Raw genomic sequence first — 27403 nt, 5'->3', positions numbered from 1 at the left:
CCTATGTGGGGGCTTTGAAGGCTTATCAGGGCTACATGGGGTAGGGAGGCTGAATGCCCATGTAGGCATTGGGAAATATGGGGGGTGATTGGGAAGGGCAGGAGGTTATGTCAGGAAGCGGATTAGGGTTCGAGGAGTGTTGGATCAAGGCTATGTAGGAGCCCAGGGCCTTCATGTTGAGGCCTTGATACTTGAAGGGCCCTCCCAGGACTACTGCTCATCTCCCAGCACACCGAGGCAGCATTGCCACAGAGAGCGCTGGATATACTCAGATCTTGATCCAGAGACACTTGGCATATTTTAAAGACATTTTTTTAAAACCCTAAAACCATTGGTGGAATGACTATGTAAAATCCAGTTTGCATGAACAGCCAGTGAGGAGCAGTGAAGTGGGAAATATTTAATGCATCTTCTCTGTTAGCACATGACTCATCTTCTTAGCATGTTAAAATGAGTATTTTCAGGTCTTTTTTGTAGTCTTCATCAAGTCTATTCTTTATTAGTGTCTGCTGAGTTCTTACTCTATATATTCAGCATTATCTGACTGTTCAAATTCATCTCTCTTGACAGTATGAGAACAGCAGCTGCTAGGTCTGAATCTCAGCTAATGAATGTTTAAGAGACAAGTACATTGGGGTGCAAGGTGACCTGTCCATTTAGAAGCTGTTTATTTTCCTCTTTCTTTTGTTCATCTCTGGTATTTATGAGAGAAGGAGTCTTTAGTACTGCTGGTCAAAGATTAAAAAAAAACCCAACAACTGATTAACACTTAAGCCTGATCTGCAAAGACTAACATACCTTAACTTTGCATTGTATAGTCCCACTGAAGTCAGAGCTAAAGTTAAGCAGGTATTTAAGTCTTTGCAGGATCAGGACCATAATTTTGAAATTAAAGTCATAGCCTGTTTTGCTATTATATGTAGGTTGATATATAAGAGTATGTGGCTGACTGCCGAATATTCAGGAAAATGTTTGCAAATCATGAAAGTTTCACAAATTTTAACCTGAATATTTATTCCTCTGAAAAAATGTAATGAACATTGGTTAGCCATTATTCAGCATTCTTCTGAATCATCCCATCAAGCAGCCCCTCCATCCAAAATGTCATGTGAGAAAGGAAGCCCACTTAGTCCAAATGACTAATTTTCTGTTCCACCATACAGCCAACTATGTACAGTTTTGTCAACAAGCATTAGACATTAAAAAAAACACTGACAAAACAATCCTATGTTACTTAGGTGAGCAATCACACAACATGAATAACAAACTACAAATGATAAATATTTGATGCAAACTGTTCACAAGTCCCCAGAAAGCTACACAGTATTTACTAAAACTATTTGGCAAATTACTTAGGAAGAACTAAAACATCCGCTAAAACCAGGACTGATTTCTGACTCATTAGCAAATCAAAAACAAGAATAACATTCAGAACAAATAGCTTGAGAAACCACTGTTGAGTTGTCCAGTTGTGGCAGTCTGAGGCGAATTCTTGCTATACTTTTTAAAGCAGTAATCCTGGGAAGGGTGAGTGGGAGATCCCTTGCTTCCCCTCTCAAAGACTGCAGGGAAAATATTTCATTTAAATTATAGTCTCTTAAGTTCTGGGGTACTCTGTTGAAATGAATATACATTGGACTGTGACACAGAGGAAGTGAAAATGAGACTTACCTGATATTCCTTTTCTTTTCCAAATTCCTACAGCATTCTGGTTGTTTCAGTTTACCCAAGGGCATATCGGAGACAATCTCCTATTTGTGTATCACCTTTTTGTTTAGAGAGGGAGAGGGGACATATAAATATAAAGGAGTTGCTTTGCTTGAGAAGAGGGTTTTGCCTGAAACAAGTAACAAGGGGTCTGAATTTGCCGACAGCCATTTCCTGTAAATAAGTGCAACTGGGAAGAGGCTTAGCCAGTGGACAATTTTCAGGCACAAGGAAGCAAGTTGCTTATGAAAGGATCTAAAAACTGGACTGAAGTGTGAGAACAGTGAGAAATCCAGTTGGGCATCTTCTCCCCCACATGTCAGCCCTCCCCAGCGTCCAGGCCTATAGAGCCATTTTAGTAAGTCTGACTCTACGTGATATTGTGTGCTCAGTTGTCTGATTTATCAGGCCTCAATTGCCTTATGGAGTATGAAAAATCTCTCTTCCTTCTCTGCTCAGAATACATGTAAGTTTTATTAGCTCCATGGCTCTTTCTTAGGGATGCTTTTTCTGGTGCAGACTGATTGAAAAGTGCTGCTGTCCCCCAAATGGCTGCTGGTTTGACACTTTTTGACATTTCTAAACAACTTATATTCTTCCTGCCAACTCCCTATTGCTTTCTAAACCTTTTTAATCCATCCAAATGCAAACTAATCTACTGAGAGAAAGAGAACAAGTCTGGCCTGGGCAGCAAAACTGGAATTGTCAGTGGTAGAAATGATAAATATGTCTGCTAGAAAAAGAGAAACTCAAAACAGAAAAGGACAAAGAAGGAAAAACCCCACAAACATTGTATCCTGTTAAGGTTATCTGTTTTATAGAAACATGCATCCAGTAGCATTGTGTAATATCTGCATGGAGAAAGACAGTTTGGAAGCAGGCACAAAAGGTGCTTAATCATATGGAATAAAGCAGTGGTCCCCTAGGGGGATTCTAGCTACTTAGACATGAGGACCTAAGTAGATATTTGTTAATAAAAGTTTTCAAAGAAAGAGTTTCCAAAATCCTTTATTATTAGTATTCTAGCATGCTTTATTCCTTTGGATTGTGAAGTTCAAAGAATCAACCACTTTCTAAAATGATTTTTTGATCTTTCAGCTCGTACAATGTGTGTTTGGAGAAGATCAGTGTCCCAAAATACCCCCCCATGCCCATACACACTTATTTTTAATTTCAAGAGGCCACTAAATTCCACAAATAAAAAATGCATAGTCCTTCTTTTAATTATCTATAGGGCCTGAATTTCAAGCTGGGTCTCCATTTTTTTGCAGCCACTATATTGCCTCCTTAAAATAATGGCACCTGCATTTGTATGCCCAAAATTCACTGCGGGCACAAAGGCTACCATTAAGAGTCATGTAATTAATTGTCTACATAGAAGGATTTGTATCTAACATTTACTGCAGGCATAAGAATGAAAACACAATTAAGTGGAGGTGAAAAAAACATGCCTGCAAAATAACTGGTTTGAAAACCAGGTTCATAACATACAGGGAAAGATCAATCCATGAGCACACATAAACCCTAACATGCCCTGTATTCTTAATCTATTAATCCAATGTGCTACAAGCTGCAGTGCTTTCAACAGACTCAGATTCATTCTATTTATGGAACAGGCTCCCGTTTGCAAGCTCTGCAATTTCCGTCTTCCCCAAGGCCTGCCTCTCCTTCTCCCCATCCCAACATTGCACAAACAGCGCACAGCTGCAACGGCTCTCCTAGTCCAGCTGGCACATTTGCAGTTGTGTGCTAGCCAGCCAGACAAAGCTCAGTGTTCCTTCTGCCTACCCATCTCTTCTGAATGTTATTGGTACCCCACACAGTAGCCTGCCTGTCTTTCTAAAGTGACATCCTGCAAATCATTATGACCCCAGCCCAGCCTTCAGTGGCTAGATTTTCAAAAGAGCCCGGCACATTGGGTGCTGAGCCCTTTAAAAAATAGTGCCCTAACGGTCCCTGGGTGCTGAGCTCTTTTGAAAATCTGGCCTTTATTTGGGTGCCTAGGCAGGAGCTGAGCTCTTGAAAATGTAGCCCTGTATCAGTAGATTATTATGGGCCTGATAATATACAATAGGACAATAAGACAATTTTTCCAGATTCACAGATTAGTATGAATTTATTTCTCCAGCTCAGCAATGAAGGAAGAAAGTAAATATCCTTCAAAATTGCAACACAACCAAATTAAAACATATCCCATGACACACATAGTAGGAAAACATCTACTTCTATTTAGTATCCAGATCCTACAGTTCTCCAGCTACAAGTCCATCACACTAGCAAACAGCAGAAGTCAGCCTCCAGCCAGTTTCTTTGCTCCCTCTAAAGAAGCAGATGGCTAAAATGTGTAATGATACCAGCAAATGAGAATCTATAAAAGTAAATCATCTGGATGACAACCTGGGCTGGATTTAAAATGGAACGTGTGTACATCCCTTTTGGAGCCAGACATGATATTCCCCAGCAAAGCAGACTCTCTTCTCTTTGTCGTTCCTATGCACAAGCAAAGCTACGAGGAGATAAATATTAGGGAACGAGGGAGGAATTGTAAGCTTCATGTCTGTGTCTTTAATAAAACCTTGACTTTCTGTTATGCTTTTCTCTCGGAAATACCACTATTTTATTACAAGATCTGGAAGCTCATACTGCAAGCTAGTTTAGAGCCTGTAATAAAACCGTCATTGAAACAGGTTCCTCATATGATTTGTGATAAAACTGCCTGAATGCCAGCCTTTGAAAAAACTGTGCTTTTAAGGATTATTCTTGGTACCCAGTTTCAGCAGCCTTCCACTCAATGGGCCCCAAACAGAGATGTGTCAGTCTACTCAATGAGGTTCCATATTCCACTGTAGCCATCTGGCCAGGGCAAGTGTCAACACCAGAATATAAGGTTTAATGACGTCCATTAGTAATTGCAGTTTACTGTCAGAATCAACAGGCATGAAATGTGTGCAGCAAAAGCTGAAAGCATATGAAACTTGCTGGGTTTTATGACAAACTTTAAGTTGATAAATTGATCATATACACTCTGGACAAGCAAAATTCACTGTCTCTGCAAGGCTGTATCAAGCATCACACATAGACTACAGGGACATAATAGAGGTATATAAGATGCTATTAAACAGCATAGTCAAGGCAAATGGGATGGAGTGGGGAGAGAAGGAACAAGGGCACGTTCAATTCATTTAAAAACTTGCTAAAGAAAACACTTTTTCTTGGAGTGTAAAATTCACCCCTGTGCAGAGGGCTAAATACTGTACATGCCTTGGGCACAATTCCAAAGTCTCACATGTTCTCCATTCCACACAGAGCATTCTTCATATTCCCAGCTATTCTTTTCAGGTCTCCCCCTCAGTCTTCTTATATCTATATTAACTCATTAAGTCACCAAAACCCGCCTTGACAATTCCAGACTATAACCTTTAGGAAGGGAATACCTTTAATTTGGAAAGTTAAGGTGTCCCCAAAACAAACCATTGTGATAGAACAGACTTAGATTTGAGGGGATGGTAAACTCTGGTTCTTCCACCTATTGTGATACACATTTAGTATTTTCAGTCATTTAAAACACCTTGAGATGCTCCATCCTTGTGAATACTTTGGATTTATCTTTCTCTGTATCTGAGCTTTAAAGGAACAGTTTTCTTATTAATTATTATTTAGTCCTTGAACAAATATTCTCTTAATCTAGACTCCATTGTAATTCAACCCCATAAAATGGTATCTTTTTTATTTTCATATACTCGGAATATGTATAATATAAAATGGGTTTATCTATAGTCACACAGAATAACACAATTTATCACAGTTAGTTTGGTTCTAAAGAATTAAGCTAAGTACTAACTGCCTCAAGCTGTTTCATAGGAAATTAAATTTGTGTTAAACAGTTTTAATGCTTAGGGGAGATCAAAATAAACTAGATGTTGCAATATCATGATTTACTGGGACTTCAAGTTGGCTGTGTTTTGGGGCGGCTATCACCAGACTAAGATGTCATCAGCAAACTTTCATCATTACCTAAGTCTTTCCATATGTTTCTGTCCCAAAACAGATAAAATAAATCAGAAATAGCTATAGATTAAAATATTCCACATTTAACGCACTGAAATCAAAGATTTTTTTAAAAATCTAATAATCAGAGCACCCAATTAGAGTCCAATACTGAACATATAGTAACAGCCTTTTCACTTTATTTCCTTTCCAAACTGCCCTGAAGGATACATCTGCTATGCTCCCTCCTCTGTTAAATACATCCCATCTCCAACCCATACACATTTCACCCTGGAAGGAGAAAGGGACAAGGAGAGGATGTTAAAATTATTTTACAGAAGCTCAAACATTTTGACAGACAATCAAGCTCATGCGAAGACAATGCGGAAAAAGAGCTATAATAGCCTGGATACAGGATCATTAGTTAAATTCCTGAATGCTATAATGCTGATAATATAAGATGATAATCCAACTCAATTAGTCATTTCAGTAAAACAAGATATTAACAAATCTCTTATCTTAGAAAGTGCCATTATCATCATGACATTTAATAAAAACAAATTCATCACAGCAGTAATGTTAATGCAAAAACATATATTTACCATGAAAGGGAAAATGGAAATTGCTATTGAGCAGTAATTGTGTGGCTAAAAGGTTGTGATTTTCATACTGTGTTTCCAGTGCAGCAATGATATCTCACAGGCCTTTCTATAGCACCCATTACTGTGGGTATCTACGTGCCAAACAAGCAAAAAAGATCCAGGTGGACTTCATTGAGGCTTCTGCCCTTTACCTTTTCCTAGGATGTTCTGCTAGAGTTTCCTTGTTTTTAAACAATACTCTGGGAAGTTAAATATCTAACGATCACATATAAATCATTAAAGCATGCAGCGATCCATCTCCCACTAAAGATATTGGAAATAATCCTATTGTTTTCAAAGGGAGTTGAATGGGGCACAGACTCCTAAGGTCCCTTCTGTTTCTTTCACAGGTCATCTCTGGCCCAAGCCACACAGCTGGCCAACCCCTGGATCTGGTCTTTGAATTATATGTCAATAACAAGGCAATGACAATTCACCCACTATCTTGGGCAGACCAGCATCTCATTAAGGCAGTGGTCAGAGCTTTCCCAGCTCCCAGGCAACCAGACAGACCCATGGTCCTCATTAGATGGCAAGTAATGATGGACTTTATCACATTCTAAAGCATGCTAAAAGCCAGCAGCACCCCACTCAGAGGATGAGGAGTTCTGGTGAATCATCATCACTGTACGCTAGCCTCGACAATGCTGGCCTCCAAATGGCCCATCTCTTCCCATAGCCCACAAAGATTTCTTTTTCTGACATGTGCAAGATGGAGAGGTGTAGAAACTGGAAAGCCTATTGTAGACAATGAAGTCTGATACAGAGAGGGGGAGACAGAATTTTTCCAAAGCTATGTTTAGGATGTATTATAGGCCAAGAGAAAAATCCTCCACTGAAGGTGCTGAATCCTGTTCCAAGGAGCTATCCAGGTTGATAAACAGCCTTATCAATCCAGAGTGCCTACAATACTCCACTGAACCCAGCACCTACTGCTCCAAAGAAATATCATCCTGCTTCATTGTAAAGACCATGCATACTCAGGAAGTCTTCCCAAACAGCATTTATCTGCTCCCTCTTTGCTCACCAACAGGTGCCCATGTGTATTTCTGGAGCTCTGGGCAACCTGAAGGATTCTTGACCCAAGACCTGTGAATCCAACCCATTCCCTTCCTGGCTTGTGGAAGAGAGTCATGAGCAACTGGTGCCACTCATGACTGAGAGAGTCAATACCTCATTCAGGGAAGGAAACTTTCCTTTCTCCTTCAAGCAAACAATAGTCTGACCAACACTGAACAAACTCTGGATACATCAGTTCTGGCTAACTACCACCAATATCAAACCTTAGTGTCCTGAGTAAGCACATACAGAAGCTAGCCAAAGGCCAACTACAAATTTATCTAATTGCAGCTAATATTCTAGATTCATAGAATCATAGAATATCAGGATTGGAAGGGACCTCAGGAGGTCATCTAGTCCAACCCCCTGCTCAAAGCAGGACCAATCCCCAACTAAATCATCCCAGCCAGGGCTTTGTCAAGCCTGACCTTAAAAACCTCTAAGGAAGGAGATTCCACCACCTCCCTAGGTAACCCATTCCAGTGTTTCACCACCCTCCTAGTGAAAAAGTTTTTCCTAATATCCAACCTAAACCTCCCCCACTGCAACTTGAGACCATTACTCCTCGTTCTGTCATCCGCTACCACTGAGAACATTCTAGATCCATCCTCTTTGGAACCCCCTTTCAGATAGTTGAAAGCAGCTATCAAATCCCCCCTCATTCTTCTCTTCCGCAGACTAAACAATCCCAGTTCCCTCAGCCTCTCCTTATAAGTCATGTGTTCCGGTCCCCTAATCATTTTTGTTGCCCTCCGCTAGACTCTTTCCAATTTTTCCACATCCTTCTTGTAGTGTGGGGCCCAAAACTGGACACAGTACTCCAAATGAGGCCTCACCAATGTCGAATAAAGAGGAAAGATCACGTCCCTTGATCTGCTGGCAATGCCCCTACTTATATATCCCAAAATGCCATTGGCCTTCTTGGCAACAAGGGCACATTGTTGACTCATATCCAGCTTCTCGTCTACTGTAACCCCTTGGTCCTTTTCTGCAGAACTGCTGCCTAGCCATTCAGTCCCTAGTCTGTAGCAGTGCATGGGATTCTTCCGTTCTAAGTGCAGAACTCTGCACTTGTCCTTGTTGAACCTCATCAGATTTCTTTTGGCCCAATCCCCTAATTTGTCTAGGGCCCTCTGTATCCTGATTCAGTGCAATCTGGATGGAGGCCAGCACACTGAACTGAATTTGCTTTAGTGGTACTGGTGGATGATCTCCTTTGGTCACTGGATAGAGGGCTGGCATCCATTTTCATCCTCATGGACCTTTCTGCAGAATTTGAAACTGCTGACCATGTGATATTGCTGTCTTGCCTGAAAAAGGTGGCAGGGGACCAGGGCAATGCATTAAAATGATTTGAGTAGTACCAGGAGGGACACAACCAATAGTAGTAATAGGAAACTGCACCTCCTCCACTAGAGCTCTCACTTGTGGAGGATCAATTCCTCTCTGGTCCTATTCAACATCTACATGTAGCCAAGTGTATGAACTGGTCCGATGACACAAGTGCCAATAATAAGATGATGATACACAGCTCTGCCTATCCTTATCCACATGCAGACCACACCACAGCCACTAATATGGCCCAGTGGTTGGACAAGATCAGCTCATGGATGAAAAACAGATGGTTGAGGGTGAACCCAAGCAAGTTAGAGGCAATGCTGGTGGGCAGGGGAAAGCACTTTGAGGAATTTGCAGCCACAGTGCAGCCTGCTTTGGCTGAAGGCAGACACCCACAATTGGTCAATTCAGCCCATAGTTTTGGAATATGCTTTGATTCTTCACTGATGCTAAGCTCTCACACAGCAGCATTCACCAGTAATGCTTTCTGTCATCTCCAGTTGACCAGCAGTCATCCCATCAAGGAAGAGGAGGCATCAGTTATTCATGCCTTCATCACCACTTCTCTGGCCAACAGAAACACAGCATACCGCAGTGTGAAAGCCTCAGCTCTCAGGAATCTTTTGCCAAGTTATTTTAGTTCCATTACAGAAATACAAAAATGTATTTCTGTGTGTGGTGAGAACACCAATAACTTTAATAGGAAAGGAAGGAGTTTGAATTATTCTGCATCAGTCTAGTCTGATGAACAGGCAGACATGTTTTGACGCATCTGTACAGCTGCTGATGCTAGCATATTGGACTCCAGGAGCTCCAAAAGTGAGAGGAAACAATCAAGGACAAGAGAGGAAAGTTACTTCAAAAAACTGGATCAAAACAAGCTGTAAGAATTTCCTGCTGGAGTCATGAAGACCCAGAAAAATAACACAAGAAGTTACTAGTATACATGTCTGCTTTACAATGTGTATGTGAACAAAGCAAAAAACTCAGTCTCCACAACATTTAAAGAGCAGGATTTTCTATATTTCAAAACCCTTAGCCTATGAGCAGATTTGCATATAACGGAGTTTTTAATAGGATTAGCTTTAATTGGGATACATATCACTGATCAGAATTAGACTCAGCCCCTCTGTGGCAGGGAACGAAGAAGAATTGGGACAGAAAAATGAAAATAAGTTTAAAACTGAGATGGATTGCATCACTGTTGAATGAAAGAGACTTGAAGATGCACATAAAATTGATATTCTACATAATAAAGAACAGAAATCACAGACTGGAACTATCTCAAAGTAGCAGGCCTACCGTAAAGATTCGTGTCTGTACAAACCTTGGACTGTAACAATTGCCATTGTTTGGGAGGACATTTAAAGAATCAGATGCTGTCCTCGTACACAAGACTAACATCAAGGACTAATACACTATAGCTCTACCTACGTTAGTATATATTGTAAATCATTGTAAATCATTGTTCAATTATGTCCTTCCCTTTAGAAGGTGGAGGAAATGCATTTTATAAGATCACTTTTAAATTTGGTAATAGGGATATGCAGTCTACCAGAAGGCATAAACATCTATTTAAAAATAGTGAGACATTTGTATGTCTGTAGGTTAGTATCATCAGTTCACCTGAGCATTTGAGTGTCTGGTAGTTAAACTGGATTAACTCTGCAATGTGTATAATGGAACGATTTTTCCCCCAAGGACAAGTCAGTCACCAAAGGCTTTCATTATCATCTCTTTGATGCTGTGAGACTGCTTTGATGCTCTAGAACAAAAAGTCTTTTCCAGATGGAACACAAGGAATTGAGTACTTGGTTTTTTTAAAAAAAAATATTATGGGGATTATTTATTATTAATTATTATTATATAGATTATAAAAATATATTATCTTATATATAAAATCATAATTAGGAAGGTGTACAATGTCTAAGAGTTTGGGTTTAATGTTTTGGAGGACAATATGGGAAGAAGAAACATTTGTTAAAACAACAAAAAAGAATCACGCAACTGAATCTGTCCAGGCCAGCTTATCAAATTTTCCTCCTGGTTTAGAAGCACCTTGCTCCACAAACAGTCTCATTGAGTCAATGGGTTTTCTTACAAAGTAATCATTGCAAGTACATTAGAACTTGGCCCTCTGATACCCAGATCAAGATTAAGCCCAAAGTGAGAAAGAAAGAATGAAACAAAACCTCCTCCCACAGCCAAGGATGGTCATTCAGATGTTACCTTCAGCTCTCAGAGCCCGTGGTTCCAGTCCTTCTGCTGAATGCTCAGGTTTCTGCCTTTTTGGCAATGTTTCTTCACCTTAGCATTCTCTAAGATAATGCAGACAGTGATAGGCGATCAGTTACCACTAAAAAAAAAGGAGAGAGCGAGGCAAACACACACAAAGCAGCCCATACCAAATGCTAGATTTTCACTTGGAAAATTTTAGTAAGAATTGGGAGTCATTGCAAATTTGGACCAAGACAAAATGTGGCCATTTCCATCATAGAATATGAGGGGTTGGGGGAGAGTTTGTCATTATCATCATAATTGTTTAAGAGTGAAGAAAGCCATAATTCTTCCTTGACACAAAAGTTCATCTTCTTAACATTTGAGTAGACATTTATTTTAACTGTAAATGATTTTAGGTCTGTATAAAAGCCATTCCAATTCCACTGCACTGAAGGCCTTCTATGGCCCTTATTTCAGACAGTGGGTTTGGCCCTCTAAAAGTATATTTGTATCAGAATTCACTTTAAGCTGCTTCTACTGTACTTGGATAAATGAATGGATGCTGCCACTTCTATAATAACTTTGTCTCCTTTGGAAATATTATTTTGTCAACCCTTCTGAATCAATACTTGAGTTGAACATTTCCATACAATTCCTACCACAGAAGGGAAGAATTATATCTCCTGGTTTTCCTATGGTGAAAGTACAACAGTGTCACAGCAGGGTCAGGAACAGGTGTCCTGAGCATAAAGAAAGGTTGGATACCCAAATGTTTGTCTCCTTCCAAAAAATGGTAACTTTCGCTATCTCTAAAACAAAATTCCTCCTAAACCAGCACTCTCTTGCCCCTAAAATGGACTTTGCAGATGAATTTCATTCTTCCTCCCTTATCTGGGTCCTTCATTTTTTGCTTCAGCGAGGTAGACAGACACCAAGAAGCAGGTGGTTGGCAGAAATGAGCTGTGCTTTCTGATTTAGCTGTGCCTACTGCTTGCTAAATTATCTCAGACTCATTACTCCATCTGTGCTCCTCTATGAGGCATGGATCATTAGGGTCTGGCCTTAATCTGTACATATTATCAGGAGTATTTAAGACTTTTGTTACAGTGCTAGAAATTATGAATGGGCAAACTTCAAGGGTTTGCTATTCCATTTGGATAAACGTACAACATTCTGGATTGTTATCTACACTGTTCAAACCTCCTGAAATTGCAAAATTGGCCTGAAAATCTCATGACCCTAGCTTTTCTTATGAACCATATTTTTGTTATGTGTTTCTATAGTGTCTAGCACAATGGTCCATGACTGGGGCCCTTAGGAGAAGATGCAATACAAGCAATACATATAATAATTTCCAACTTCAGGACTGGCCACAAATACTGCAAACAACAACTCTCCTTGTAGCATTTTTGCACTTTTGACAAGGACGTAGACCCAAAACACAAAGTCTCCAAACATTGGAAAACCTCAAAACAAAAAATAAGATCTACCTTGGTACAGTAAATGAGTGAAATTTCTTTTACCAACCTAATTTTATTTAACTACTTCTAATACCAATACATTATGAAAACAACATTCAGCCCTAAAATAGAACAAAAGAGTCAGTACGGTTAGGAATCTTACCTTATTCCCAACTAACAAAGAGAAAACAAAACAGTCCACTCAGAGTAACACTGTGATAAAGCACAGCAATGATTTAGGGGTACAACACTTTCAACCATATTATGACGACAGTCAAGGAGGAATCATTAAAGAGAAGTCTGATACTAATGTAAAGATCGAGAATTGAAATCTGAGTGGAACCAGTATTTCTTGCCCTCTAATAGGAATTCTCCATTCCACGTGCTTCTTTCATGCTTAGGAGACCATAGGGATCCATATTTTGGAATAGCCTCCATAGCTGGATCACTGTAAGTGCTGAGATGCTACTTGCATTTACATAAAACTCTTGCATCTAGAGGGGTTCTGCATTTTTGGTCTCATCTCACAAAAGTAATCTGTTTCACCACAGAAATGGCTGAGCTCACTTATTCAAGAGAAGACCTAGATAAGCCTTTTCCCTGGGATTCAGTACCCAAGAGCAAAATGTGTACAGCATGTGATAGCCAATTAAATGCTAAGAACCAGATTTACAAAGATATTTAGGTACTTACAAAGTTCAGAAAGGCCCTTTAAGTGAATTATTAGGCATCTAATTCTCAATGAAAGGCAATAAGAATTTTAATAATTTCAATAAATTAGAAATAGAAGCTTAATGAAAATTACTATTTTTTAATAAATTTATCTAAACCATTCATTTCTCCCATCATAGAATCATAGGACTGGAAGGGACATCAAGAAGTCATCTAGTCCAGTCCCCTGCATTCATGGCAGGACTAAGTATTATCTAGATCATCCCTGACAGGTGTTTGTCTAACCTGCTCTTAGAAATCTCCAATGATGGAGATTCCACAACCTCCCTAGGCAATTTATTCCAGTGTGTATAATAGACCCAACCAGCCACCACACACTGGGGACATAGACAGCACGTTATATGCTGAACCAATCTCTTCCCCAGATTCAAAAAATCTTCAGGAAGAATCCTCTAAAGCATATATTTTCAACTTCCTTTCATAAGGAAAGGTAGAAAGATATTTCAGTGTTCATAAGGGCTGACAAGAGATTAAAAAAATTAATTGCGATTAATTGTGCGATGAATCACACTGTTTAACAATAGTGGAATACCATTTATTGAAATATTTTAGGATGTTTTCTACATTTTCAAATATATTGATTTCAATTACAACACAGAATACAAAGTGTACAGAGCTCACTTTATATTTATTTTTAATTACAGATATTTGCACTGTAAAAAACAAAAGAAATAGTATTTTTCAATTTACCTAATGCAAGTACTATAGTGCAATCTCTTTATCATGAAAGTTGAACTTACAAGAGTAGAATTATATAAAAAAGAAACCCTATACTCAAAAATAAAACAATATAAAACTTTAGAGCCTACAAGTCCACTCAGTCATACTTCTTGTTCAGCCAATTGCTCAGACAAACAAGTTTGTTTACATTTGCAGGAGATAATGCTGCCCGCTTCTTGATCACAATGTCACCTGAAAGTGAGAACAGGTGTTCGCATGGCACTGTTGTAGCCCAACTACCATTCCAGAGGACATGCATCCATGCTGATGACGAGTTCTGCTCGATAACAATCCAAAGCAGTGCAGACTGACGCATGTTCATTTTCATCATCTGAGTCAGATGCCACCAGCAGAAGGTTGATTTTCTTTTTTGGTGGTTCAGGTTCTGGTAGTTTCCACATTGGAGTTTTGCTCTTTTAAGACTTCTGAAAACATGCTCCACACCTCGTCCCTCTCAGATTTTGGAAGGCAATTCAGATTCTTAAACCTTGGGTCGAGTGCTGTAGCTATCTTTCGAAATCTCACATTGGTACTTTCATTGCGTTTTGTCAAATCTACAGCAAAAGTGTTCTTAAAATGAACATGCGCTGAGTCATCATCTGAGACTACTATAACGTGGAATATATGGCAGAATGTGGGTAAAACAAAGCCGAAGACATACAATTCTCCCCCAGGAGTTCATTCACAAATGTAATTAATGCATTATTTTTTTAATGAGCATCATCAGCATAGAAGCATGTCCTCTGGAATGGTGGCCAAAGCATGAAGGGGCATACGAATGTTTAGCATATCTGGCACATAAATACCTTGCAATGCCGGCTACAAAAGTCCCATGCGAATGCCTGTTCTCACTTTATGGTGACATTGTAAATAAGAAGTGTGCATCATTATCTCCATAAATGTAACCAAACTTGTTTGTCTAAGTGATTGGCTGAACAAGAAGTAGGACTGAATGGACTTGTCGGCTCTAAAGTTTTACAATGTTTTGTTTTTGAGTGCAGCTATGTAACCAAAAAAAATCTACATTTGTAAATTGCACTTTCATGATAAAGATATTGTACTACAGTAAATATGTATTGTATGAGATTAATTGAAAAATACTATTTCTTTTACCATTTTTACAGTGCAAATATTTGTAATAAATAATAATACTATAAAGTGAGCACTGTACACTTTGCATTCTGTGTTGTAATTGAAATCAATATATTTTAAAACGTAGAAAAACATCCAAAATATTTAATAAATTTCAATTGGTAGTCTATTGTTTAACAGTGTGATTAAAACTGCGATTAATCGTGATTAATTTTTTTAATTGAGTTAACTGCAATTAATCGACAGCCCTAAAGTTCATACATGTCTGGGCAGAAGTGAGTAGGTATTAATAGCTGGGGGGTGGGGTTGACACCATCATTTTGACTAACCTGGCTGGCACTGCAATGAGTGAGAATTTAAAAAAATGGATTTCTTTGGGGGGGAGTTATTCCCAACTCAGTATGGCACATGTAGGTAATTGCTGAGTCACCCAAAGAAAGTAGGTCATAGGCATGAATCTCCTCAGACAACAGTTTTACATGCATGTAATTCTACGGGCTTCACTGGAGTTACTCATTATTCAAACGAACATTAGGTCCAATAAGTTTACCTCAGCTGTTTTGCATTTGACTCTATGGAATTTCAGTAGAAGATACTTAGTTCTGCAGGTTTTTTGTTTTTTCTCTAGTTTATCATTCAAAAGTGATAGACAACCTTTGGCTATTTAAGAACAAAGGGGAATATGTATAAGAGAATAGCTCTTATTAGGTATATTTGAGTGCTAATTATTTCATATATGTCAAAACAGATCTTGGAAACTGTCCAAAGCTGTATATAAAATTCTGTAATTTTTAAAGCTAACCACAGTGAACTCTGAAACACAATGTTCCAGCAATGTGAATCTCATACATTTTTCAAGATCTTGATTTAAATGCAGGTTTATCCATAAAAATGCCACCAAAAACAGCTTTGAAATTTTAATTTCTCTCTGAAATAAAGGTCTCTTGTAAGCAGATCTTGTGTTAGTTGTGTCTGAACACCCTCTGCTTTCATTATACTGTGATTTTTCTTACAGCTGCTAAATCCTATTTTTGCAAGGGAAAAAAGGCAATTTTGCACCTCTAATCATCAAAAGAAGCATAATTTAGGCCTTTCTTGTGTCAGTCATGAATTGTCTTTCTTGTGAGCTCACAATGTCATAATATTCTTTTTGATTAATGAGGATCCTACAATTATAGGGTAGAAACCATCATGCCACATACTGCAGAGCCTGTCGAAAGGCAAAAATTATAGTTAATGCTAATGCATTAGCAAAGAGTTATGAGTGGAATTATTACTGTCACCAAATTGAAAGAGTCTGCATCCAGAAGACAGATAGCTTTGTAATCCCTGGAATGTGATTCTATGCAGTAGGTGAACTTTTGCCTGGGACCCTTAAATTCTTTTTTCCACTTTTGTGCACTCATTGCCTTTGCACACGTTATCTGGAATACCTCTGCCTACCTAGAAAACTGACAGATCAGGAAGGAAGCCTTTGAACACAAAATAAAGGAGGCCTAGCAAAAGCTAGTCTGGATAAATGGAATTCTATCACACATGCATAACAATGAGTTTCAGGCTACATGGTGCGATTAGCCTCCATAATTCAGGTTGGCACAAGCAGAAGGATGAGGGGCATGAAGGCACAGGACATCATCTTACTATAACAATATCAAAAGTCAAAATCAATCATACTGATAAACCTTAAGCAAATCCTTTCAGCATTATAGCCAATTCACTTTCCAACTACTGAACAGGCTTCACTCAACCATATTTATTGGAAAACAGTCTCCAAATATATCCTAATATCCCAGCTTTGGCTGTGATTTCCTTAATATCTAGATGTCAGTCCCCTCTAGAAAAGTCTGCAGTTAGAGACATTGGACAACATTTTCTAAAGTGTGTAAGCGATTTAGAGGTCTTAGCTCATTGACTAAGCAACTTAGGTGCTTACAAATTTCAAAAGTACCTATGTGACTCAAGCACTTTTGAAAATTTTACCCATCGTGAATTTAAGAGTTTTTCCCCACTATTTCTACAATTTTTATTATTTTTCCCAATCATGCCCTGTTACACAAATATACTAAAAGATAAACCCATGAGACCAAAAATGTATAAAGTGGAGGGCCAGGCAATATGATTTTTTCCTTTAAAAAAGAAATAAATATAGAACATGGAAAATTATTATATAGGGAAACTCAGAAATTCTGTCCTTTAATACTGCACACTCAAAACATACAATCTTCTTATTTTAGTGTATTATATTTTATTCTGGTATGATATACTGTAACTGAACTACTCAAGAGGGAGTTCACTGCACCATGGATTTCACCACTGAGCTTTCTGTTTGTCAGGAGATTATCCTAGAATCTGGATCAACTCATACGAGAAGCTGAAGCCAACAGGGGTTCTGCATACCTCTTTGTTAGAGATACAGATCTTGTCATAGACATATTCCCACTCCCAACGTCACAGTCTTCCCATCTGATGTTTCTCATCATGTTTTGGGTCCACTGACAGAAATTTACCAGTTGATTACATTGTCCAGTTTGAGTTCCTGGTTTTCATTTCAAAGAATTCAAAGGGATTGCTCATACGCTTAAAGTTAAGTACCTGCTAAAGTACTCTGCTGGATTGGAGCATTAGTATACAAGTTTTTTTCTCACTAATGCTTGAATTTAAAACATGCAGAGCCAGATTGTCACTATAGTTACACTAGTGTAAACCCAGAGGAACTAACCAAGATCAGAATCTGATCCTCACAATGAGTACAAATTAATACATACCAGCCTGTTCTCCTTTCCCTTTGCTGAAACTATGAGCAAAGATCCTATTTGTTTAAACATTTATAAAAGTATCTCAATATTCTACCATCATAGTCCAAAAAACACTGGACTCACATTAGAAGCTATTGAGTTTGGGGCCATCAATATAGAATACTGCAATATTTATATTTTAAGAAGAAAACGGGACAGGATGATGTGTCAGAGCAGAAAGGCAAAAGCTGGTTGTTGGTAAGGGAAATAAAGATGATTTTTTGAAAGGAAGGGGTCTACTGCATAGCTGAAAATTTTGTCACGGAAAAGTCCTTCAATCCTCCAGAGACAATCTTCAAAATTGATCCAACCTAACTACGTGTCTTAAAGGTTTGGACAATGAAAGATGGATAGCCTCCAGAGCAGAGAGTGGATGAGAGAAAGAAATATGCAAAATCCAATGGACAATCAGTCACTTTCACTGAAACATCATACACATCAGTGCTACTGAATGCACATAGACTTTATAGTAGAAGAGACAGGCTGAAGTGAGGAGTTCAGCGTCATTACTCAGCAGAAAGGCATTCCGATACATGTAACTAAAACTGAAAAATAATGGAGTACTTGTGGCACCTTAGAGACTAACCAATTTATTAGAGTATAAGCTTTCGTGAGCTACAGCTCACTTCATCGGATGCATCGGATGCTTAGTCTCTAAGGTGCCACAAGTACTCCTTTTCTTTTTGCAAATACAGACTAACATGGCTGCTACTCTGAAACCTGAAAAATAATGCTTATTCTCCACCTCCCTCCCTCAAACTTTCACTTACCTTGCCAGACAGACATCTAAAACCAGCACCACACCCTGGCACCCCTTTATACAAAGAAGTTTCTGAACAAAATGTTTCCTGTGATGGATATATTTAGCCTTTGTGGCTCCCTGCTGAGGGGCCCACACTCCTACAATACCACAACCTCAAGAGGTGGCAAGCTGAGGCCAAAAGAGCAGTGAAGGTGTATCCTCCATGCTTACCTAGAGAAGAGTCTCCACAGCAGCCATTATGGAAACCACAGAGACCTGGTCCTCCAGAAGCTAAGGGGGCTAGCAATAGCTAATCAGGGTCCTGCTGGCCCAGGTAAAAGAAGCTGCCTGGCCTTTGCACTGCAGATCTTGGGTGAGACCAAAGGAATTAAGGAGGCAGCTCCTTTCTGGCCAAAGCAGCCTGGCAAGTAACCAGAGTTTATGGCTGGCTGAACGTACATAGGTGAAATTGAAGAGACAGAAGAACCTGAGGATGTTGGCATGAGATAGGGCTGGGAAATAAAAGGGCCTCGTAGGAAGAGGCCCATGGAAATAGCTGTGATGAATTGGAGTAATCAGAATATGGCTGCTGTGTACAGGGTACCTGGGCTGGAACCCGCAGCAGTGGGTGGGCCTGGGCTCCCCTACCGGCCACAGGTAAAGTGATGTAAACCTCAAGAAGGGGTCAGGGCTTGTTTTGGAGCCTGAACAAAGACCTGAATTTTAAGGTCCAGAGCTGGGGCTGAAGATCCTAGCAAAGGCAGATAGACCATTAATTTATTGGACTCTTTAATGACCTGGAAGGGGCTCATTTGGACATTGTGACTCAACCAGGAGGCCATGCCACTGGAGACCCTCCAAGATTGGCAGGCAGCCTGCAGTGGGCACTAGGAATGAGAAAAAGACTGTGGTATCGCACCCACCCACTCAAAGTGCCCCTTTATACTTCCTCTCAGACTAAGAACTTATTTTAAATATTCACTTCAATATGAAGCAGGTTAGAAAGAAATAGAATTAGAGAAATATACAATACTGGGACTAGGATATATGGACAAATGTCATATTGTCAAGAACTCCATACTTCAACATCATTAATGAGCTAATATCTATCTAACTTGGTAAGAAATTAAAGAGCCCAATCCTGTGACACGCTGAACACACTTAGTTCCTGGCAACTTCAGAGGCAGTTGCGGGAATTCAGTGCCTCACAGGGTTGGGCCTAACAACAATATAATGGAATGGCTCACACACAGCTCTCATGGGAAGATTGCTGTGGAAATACAGTTAAGTTCATGTTTCTTGTTCAAGTTAAGTTCATGTTTCTTGCATGAAGTATAAAGCGCACCAAAAATGTGAGAAAGTTGTAAAGTATGACATGCTAAATGGACACATCATGAGTCAAACTTCTGGCTAACTGCTGTAGGTGAATGACAAATATATTCTGTTCAACAAAATAATCCCATTCAGTGGAAGTACTAATATATCTTCAGCTGGAATTTTTCTCTCCCATAAATAGTGTTATTCATCTTCTACTTTGCCATTTTGTAATGAAAAAATATAATTTTGAAATGATCAATTGAATTTCACATGTTTTAAGTAATCTTAGAACAAAATCAGTGCCTTGAAGGGAGGGAAAACCAGACAGACAGAATGGAAGAAAGGAACAGAATGGAAATAGTCTGAAGAGCATCGATATCACCATAACCCATAATAAATACATTTTGGGTTTGACCCTCAGCAAGTGTAAATGCTGTGAAGCTGTGACATTTTACACCTGCTGATGACCTGCCATTTATGTACTTAGATTTTCAGTGTTTTGGTACTGAATGTCCTAGGGGCAGACTTAAAGCTTGAGGGATCCCTGAAGTGATATTCTTTATCTCAAAATCATTTTTGACAGTCATGCTCACTTTCACCAATACAACCTTGTTTTCTTGAGGAAAGAACGCTGAGCTTGTGAAATGCCTTGAAGAATATACCCTTCTCTCCACAGTAGAGTGACAATGCAAGATTCTCCTCTTTGCCCTACCAATGTGATTCAACCCTTAACTGTATTGAGAGAAGAGCAGTCTGGGCATCAGAGGGTAGTTACAACATAATCTCAGAGCTTTTCTTAGTGGAGAGTTCCCAGCTAAGGGCTGGATCCGGAGTTCGCTGAAGTCAAGGGGAAAACTCCCACTCACTGCAGTGGTGCAGGATTAGACTTTTGTGGGTAGTGACTCACTAGTTTTTAGTAGCTAGAAGTGGTCCATGCTCATTCTGTCCTTGGCCCCTCTGAGACTGCCAGCAAGAACACCGGTGACAGTACTTATTTTGTGATGTGGATTCTTGTCCCTTTGCAAATGAACTGAAACCACAATCACTTCACATTGTTCAATAGTGACACATTTTGGTCACCTCTGAGTTGGGTTTGAATCAGCAGGAAGATAATCCACAGAAAAAAGGCTCATTCATCTTGCCATTGTTAGTTCTTGCAGTCCCCCTTGTAATTGCTTTTTTTTGTTTGGTTGGTTTTGGCTTAATGCAGAAATGTAAATGACTGATTGGCATTTAAAAGGATAGCTTATAAAGTTACATAGCACTTAACATGCTTCCTAAATATTAGTTAGGGCTTAAATGATTCATAGCTAATTATCTGTATATGGTGTATTAGCTTGTTAATTATGCAAAATGTTCTTTACAAGCTTCATCTATTAATAATGGAGTAATTAAACATTTATTGATAATGTACCTTTGCATTAATTATACAGAAAATATATTTATCACATATGTTACTTCAGTGAATTGACCTTAGCTCTCCACCTCTCAGGATCAAGTCCTTAGAATGTTAGTGAGCATTCTGTGATTAGGAGAACAGATAGATTTTCAAAGTAGCTCCCCTACACTCAACATACATACATACCCAATACACCCATTCTATTTATAAGCTGTAAGTGGTGTACATTATACTGTAAATGGGATCCAACCACAGTAATGAAAAACGGAACTGTAAGAACTGATCCAAGTAGAAATGGGTGAACTGATTCCGCTAAAACAAGAGCTCACTTCTCCCTCGCCCCCCGATTTCCCCTGTTCATAAAGCGACTCACCAAATTACAGTGTCTGACCCTAGGCAAGTCATTTAAAGTCTATCGCTCAGTTTTCCCATCTGTAACATGAAAGAAATAGGTCGAGCTGGTTGAAAAGATCTTCATCCGAACATTCCTTTTCAACACAAAAAATTGCTTTTAATCCAAAATGAAAATGTTGACAGAAAATGTCAATGTTTCTCCTTCCTCCCTTTTCCTCTCCCCACTCCCCCAACTTGGAAATGAGAGGGGGGGGAAAGGAGAAAGAAAGGGGGAGAGGGTAGCAATCCCGCACAATTTTTAGTATAATGCCAAACTAAACCAGAAATATTAATTTTATTAAAATGTAGAAACATCTACAATATTTTGAACAAAATGAAATATTTTCACGGAAAATACTTGCCATACTGCAACAAGTCCAGTAAACAACACATCTGGGAACAAAAATCCTCACCTATTTGCCCTCCTTATAGAGAGGTACTATTTCCTTCTGTAACACATGCTGTCTTTTGAACAAGGAGGCTCTGTATTTAATCAAATGGTGGTTTGACCTTGTATAACATTGATTATTGGGAATCTTGAGTTTGTCAATTTGAGTCACTCACCCCAAATAATGGTTTTGTCTATCGAATAAAGATTCCCCTTAAGACTCAAACACAAAAATCAGTACCACGAGTAGATTAAACAGCATGTACTTAAAGATTCTATTGCTGCTTCTTTAGAAACCTGAATAGAATAAAGAATGATGTGTAACGTCCTGTAGTTCACCTGGTGTGGTTCTGTGCTACACTGAGATGTACGTGTGGGTAAGGCATGGTATCAGGGTTGCTCTTGAAGAACAATAACTCCCCAGCATGCTGACAGCCCAAAACTTTGGCTTCACCCTTCAGATCAGAGGTACATTTTGACTTTACAAGACCCCTATCCGAGCTACACAGGTTTGATTTTTGTGATAGTGAATTACATGCTGTCATGATATACAACCACAGTCTAGCTTAAGCAGGATCTATTTATAAAATAAAACAGCTAGAAAGCAGGCTTCCCAATGGTTCAAGTTAATCCTTTTGGTTTTCTGTTTTATCAAAGACCTCCCCTTGTCCAAAACTCTGTGCAACACACACACATCTAGTGGCTAAATAATATTGTACATGTAAATATAGGATACAAGACACTAACAGGGTTCAAAAAAGAACTAGATAAGTTCCTGGAGGATAGGTCCATCAATGGCTATTAGCCAGGATGGGCAGGGATGGTGTCCCTAGCCTCTGTTTGCCAGAAGCTGGGAATGGGACAGGGGATGCATCACTTGATGATTGCCTGTTCATTTCCTCTGAAGCTCCTGGCATTGGCCACTGTTTGAAGACAGGATACTGGACTACATGGACTATTGGTCTTATATACCAATGGGAGCATTAAAGCACCTGAACTTGTCCTCTTTACTCAGACAGAGCTCCTATTGTACTGCCTGAGTAAGAAGTGGAGGGTCAGGCTCAATTAAGGACTGAAATCATTCCAGCTCAGCAACAGGAACCCCTGCTGTTAAATAGCAATAGGCCATGCTGTCAATGAACTTTGTGTTTTTATGCTTTGCTTTGTTTTATATATCATACAACATTTTTTCATCCCTACACGTGGCACTTTAAAAAAAACCAAAACCTTAAAGATCTAGTCCAAAGCCTATCAAAGTCAAGGATGTTGTTCCTTTGATTTTCAATAGGCATTGGATCAAGCCAACAATGCCCAAACAGGTACCAGTTGTGTCTGAGTGAAGAAGGAAGTAACACAATGAATTTTGCTAGGCATGGGAAGAGTTTTCTCCTTTTACATATTTTTTTAAAAGGATAATATATAAACAAACTATATGAGTCTATGGATCTGTTGGAGCATGTTTCTTTGGTTTTTAACCTGTCATCATTATCAAGATTAAACAACTAAGATTAAGGGTTGTTTTGAAGTTTGGGTTTGAGGTATTATTTGAGAATACATTTTGCATTGTGCCTAATGGTTTTTGCTGAGAAAATGTCAACTAGTGCTAACTTCTTAGCATCCAACAGTAAAATAATTCTTGCACAGCTGGTTCATGGAGAACCCCTTCCTATGTTTTAATTTTTCCCTGGTTTGATACAGCAGGGGGAAAGGGGAGGCTAATGGGTGTCCATGAAAAGGACTGCTCTGGGGGGGGGTCCAATATTTACACTATGATTGAAGAGAAATGGCCTCAGTGGTGTGGAATTAAGGAAAACAGAACAAATTATCATTTTGTTGTGCAGATCTATAAAAAGATTTTATATGGTTTTTAATTTGCTCACAGCGAGCAGCCTGGGTTATAAACGTACTATTTCAATTGGTACATTAGAAGGATTTCATGGGAATTTGCAGAGAACCCCATCACTCACAGCTGACTCAGGCAATAAAATCTGTTTTCTGTCATTAATCCAGTACCAACAGGCTGGCTAGTCACCTGCAGAGACCAGTGATGGATGGGAAATAAGCAGCATTTGTGTAACTCACCATATATTGCTGTGCAAAACAAAACAAAACAAAACAAGATTGCAGGGGAAATGTGAACCACAAAGATGTTCTTGTTCATTCAAAGCAGGGGACAAGTTTACCAATGTGGTTCCTCGCAGTTCTTTTCTTTAAATCTGTGATTTAGAAAAGGAAACTATTTCCCCTTTGCAGAAGGCAGAGAAGACAAAATATGTACAAAAGACTGATGTTAATATAAATCAAAGCACTGGCAAGTCTCAGGTTGATGAGAAGAGAACCTAGTGTATTAATTAATAGTTATTTAGCAATAAAGTTAAATAATTTTTAAATAATTATCTACATTAATCAAGGTACTATGACTATAGAAAAACATAAGGCAGAGTATGAGTTAGCACTATGCTCAACACGTAGTTCAGTTTACTTCAATGTGACTACTTGAGGACAAAGATGCTACTCAGTACAAGAGAGGGCATCAGAATTTGGCCAAAGGAGTTTATGATAGCTTCCAAGGAACAAACTCTCCTTTGCTGTGATGCCTACAAAAAAAAAAAGTTGACAATTGTTAGGCTGCTGGTGGACTGAGACCACAATCTAGCAATTGATCAGTATTGTCTCATTGTTTCCTTGTACTCCCCCATCTGGCTATCTCTTGCCTTATACTTAGACAGTAAGCTCTTTGGAGCAGGGAATGCCTTTTTGATCTGTGTTTATCAAGTGTCTAGCAAAATGGCATCCTGGTCCATGACTGGGGCGCCTACGCACCACAATAATACAAATAAATAATAATAATTATTATTATAAAAGACTAAGGGCATGCCTATACTTACAGCTAAATCAGCCATGGTGTCAATTTAGTGGGTCTGTGAAGACCCGATAAGTCAATGGCAGAGTGCTCTCCCATGGACTCCTGTACTCCAGCTCCCCGAGAAGCATAAGGTAAGTCAGTGGGAGAGCATCTCCCATCGACACACCGCAGTGAAGACACGGCTGTAAGTCAACCTAAGTTACACGGACTTCAGTTACGTAACTGAAGCAGCGTAACTTAGGTCGAATTACAGCTTCAGTGTAGACCAGCCCTAAGTAACCAATGACAATTTCCACTAGTAAACCAGCCAATCTGAAACTAAGATTAAAAAAGACTGGGAATGCTCATTTTAGAAAAGAGATGACTAAAGAGGGACATGAGAGAGTCTATAAAATCATGAATGGTGTAGAAAAAGTGAATAGAGATGTGTTATTTACCCCTTCACCTAACACAAGAACTAGGGGTTAACCAATCAAATAAATAGACAGCAGGTTTAAAAGAAACATAAGGAAGAACTTTACACAATGTACAGTCAACCTGTGGAACTCATTGTATGGGATGATGTGAAGGCCAAAAGTATAACTGTGTTCAAAAAAGACTTAGATAAGTTCATGGAGGATAGGTCCCTTAAAGGCTATTAGCCAAGACGATCATGGATGCAACCCCATGCCCCATGTATCCTTAAACCTCTCATTGCCAGAAGCTAGGATGGGATGACGGGATGGATCACTCGAAATTGCCTTGTTCTGTTCATTCCCTCTGACATAGCTGCCACTGGCCACTGTCAGAAGATAGGGTACTGAGCTAAACGTACCTCTTGTCTGACCCAGTAATGCTGGTCTTATAACTCTACTCCATAAAGGTATTTAAAAATTAGCATTTTTTTCAGCACCAATCATGCTACTTTTCCAAACCTTTTCAAGTTTATGAAAGTTGTTTTCTGCTTTTGGTATTCATCACTTGACATCTAGCATGGTGTCACCATCATTGTACATCTCACTTCCAGATAGGTAAAACTAACTCACTTCTAGTATTTCTCCATCTGCTCTGATAGTTGCTTTTGGAACATTGATGGCCATATACTGTCTTCCCCTTGTTGATAAATAGACCGACTTGTTTTGCTGTGTCTAACAGCTGGGTTTTTTTCTTCCATTGAGTGATGTGTTCAACTAGGCAATATAATATCAGCAGAAATGAGGTATCCAATTGTCCTTTATTATTTGTCCATAAAATTCCTCAGTTGCCTTCTTGTGGATACTTTCCTCATGACATAGTCAATGATCAGTGCAAACAGTAGCAGGAACATAATAAACCCTTGCTTAACTTCAGTTGTCACTGCAAACCACCAGTGATGTTATCATCTCTGACAAGGCATTCAGCATTATCGTATAGATCCTTGATTATTCTAATCATTTTTGCTGGTATTCCACACTATGCCATTTTCTAAAGACTCTCTCTGTGTATGCTGTCAAATGCCTTCTGGAAACCTATGAAATTGATCACAAGAGGTGCTTGCCACTCCACACTCTCTTCTATAACATTTCTGAGAATAATATGGGCTGTACACAGTGGTCTCAAACCTGCTTGTTTCTCTCTAAGTAGAAGAACGATTTGTTTCTTGATACATTACAGGATGATGATGGGCATGATTCTCCTAAGCACTGAGAGTAATTTGATTCCTTTCCAGTTATTCCATTTGTTAAGGTCACCCCCTCCTTTGGCAATTTTACAATAAGGCCTCTCTTCTATCTGGTTAGGTTCTTTTCTTCATTTCATATTCTATCTAAAAATTCAAAGAAAGTCTGGAAGGCTCTTTTATCACTTGCTTTAAGCATCTCTCCAGCAGTGTTATCCTCTCCCTCTGTTTTCCCATTTTTGTGTGTACAGATGGCCTTTCTAATTTCTTCCATTTTAGTATCTCCTAAATCAATATCAAGCTCCGGTGGCAAGTCTTCATCACTTATTTCTAGTACTTAACTTAGGTTTGATCTATTTAAAACAGCATGAAAATGTTCTGCCCATCTTTTTTTCCTTTGTTCTTTAACAGGGCCTTAATAGGCAGCATGGTTAAAAAAAAAACAAAAGGAAGTATTTTTTTCACGCAACGCACAGTCAACCTGTAGAACTCCTTGTTGTGAAGGCCAAGACTATAACAGGGTTCACAAAAGAACTAAATAAATTCATGGAGGATCAATGGCTATTAGCCAGGATGGACAGGGATGGTGTCCCTAGCCTCTGTTTGCCAGAAGCTGGGAATGGGCGACAAGGGATGGATCACTTGATGATAACCTGTTCTGTTCATTCCCTCTGGGGCACCTGGCATTGTCTACTGTTGGAAGATAGGATACTGGCCTGGATGGACCTTTGCTCTGACCCAGTATGGCTATTCTTATGTTCTCTAGTACTGCTAAAGTTTCCTGTTATCTGTTTGTCTTATACAAGCTTCTAAGGTCACCTCTTTGGCTGGCATTGTCAGCCTTTCAATATAGTCTATCAATAAATGCCCTTTTATCCCTTCTAGGATTTCTTTTTACCTCTGTCTAGAAC

The sequence above is a fragment of the Lepidochelys kempii genome, chromosome 2 (assembly GCF_965140285.1).
Source record: "Lepidochelys kempii isolate rLepKem1 chromosome 2, rLepKem1.hap1, whole genome shotgun sequence".
Taxonomy (NCBI): domain Eukaryota; kingdom Metazoa; phylum Chordata; order Testudines; family Cheloniidae; genus Lepidochelys; species Lepidochelys kempii.
Note: the sequence above shows the minus strand (reverse complement) of the source record.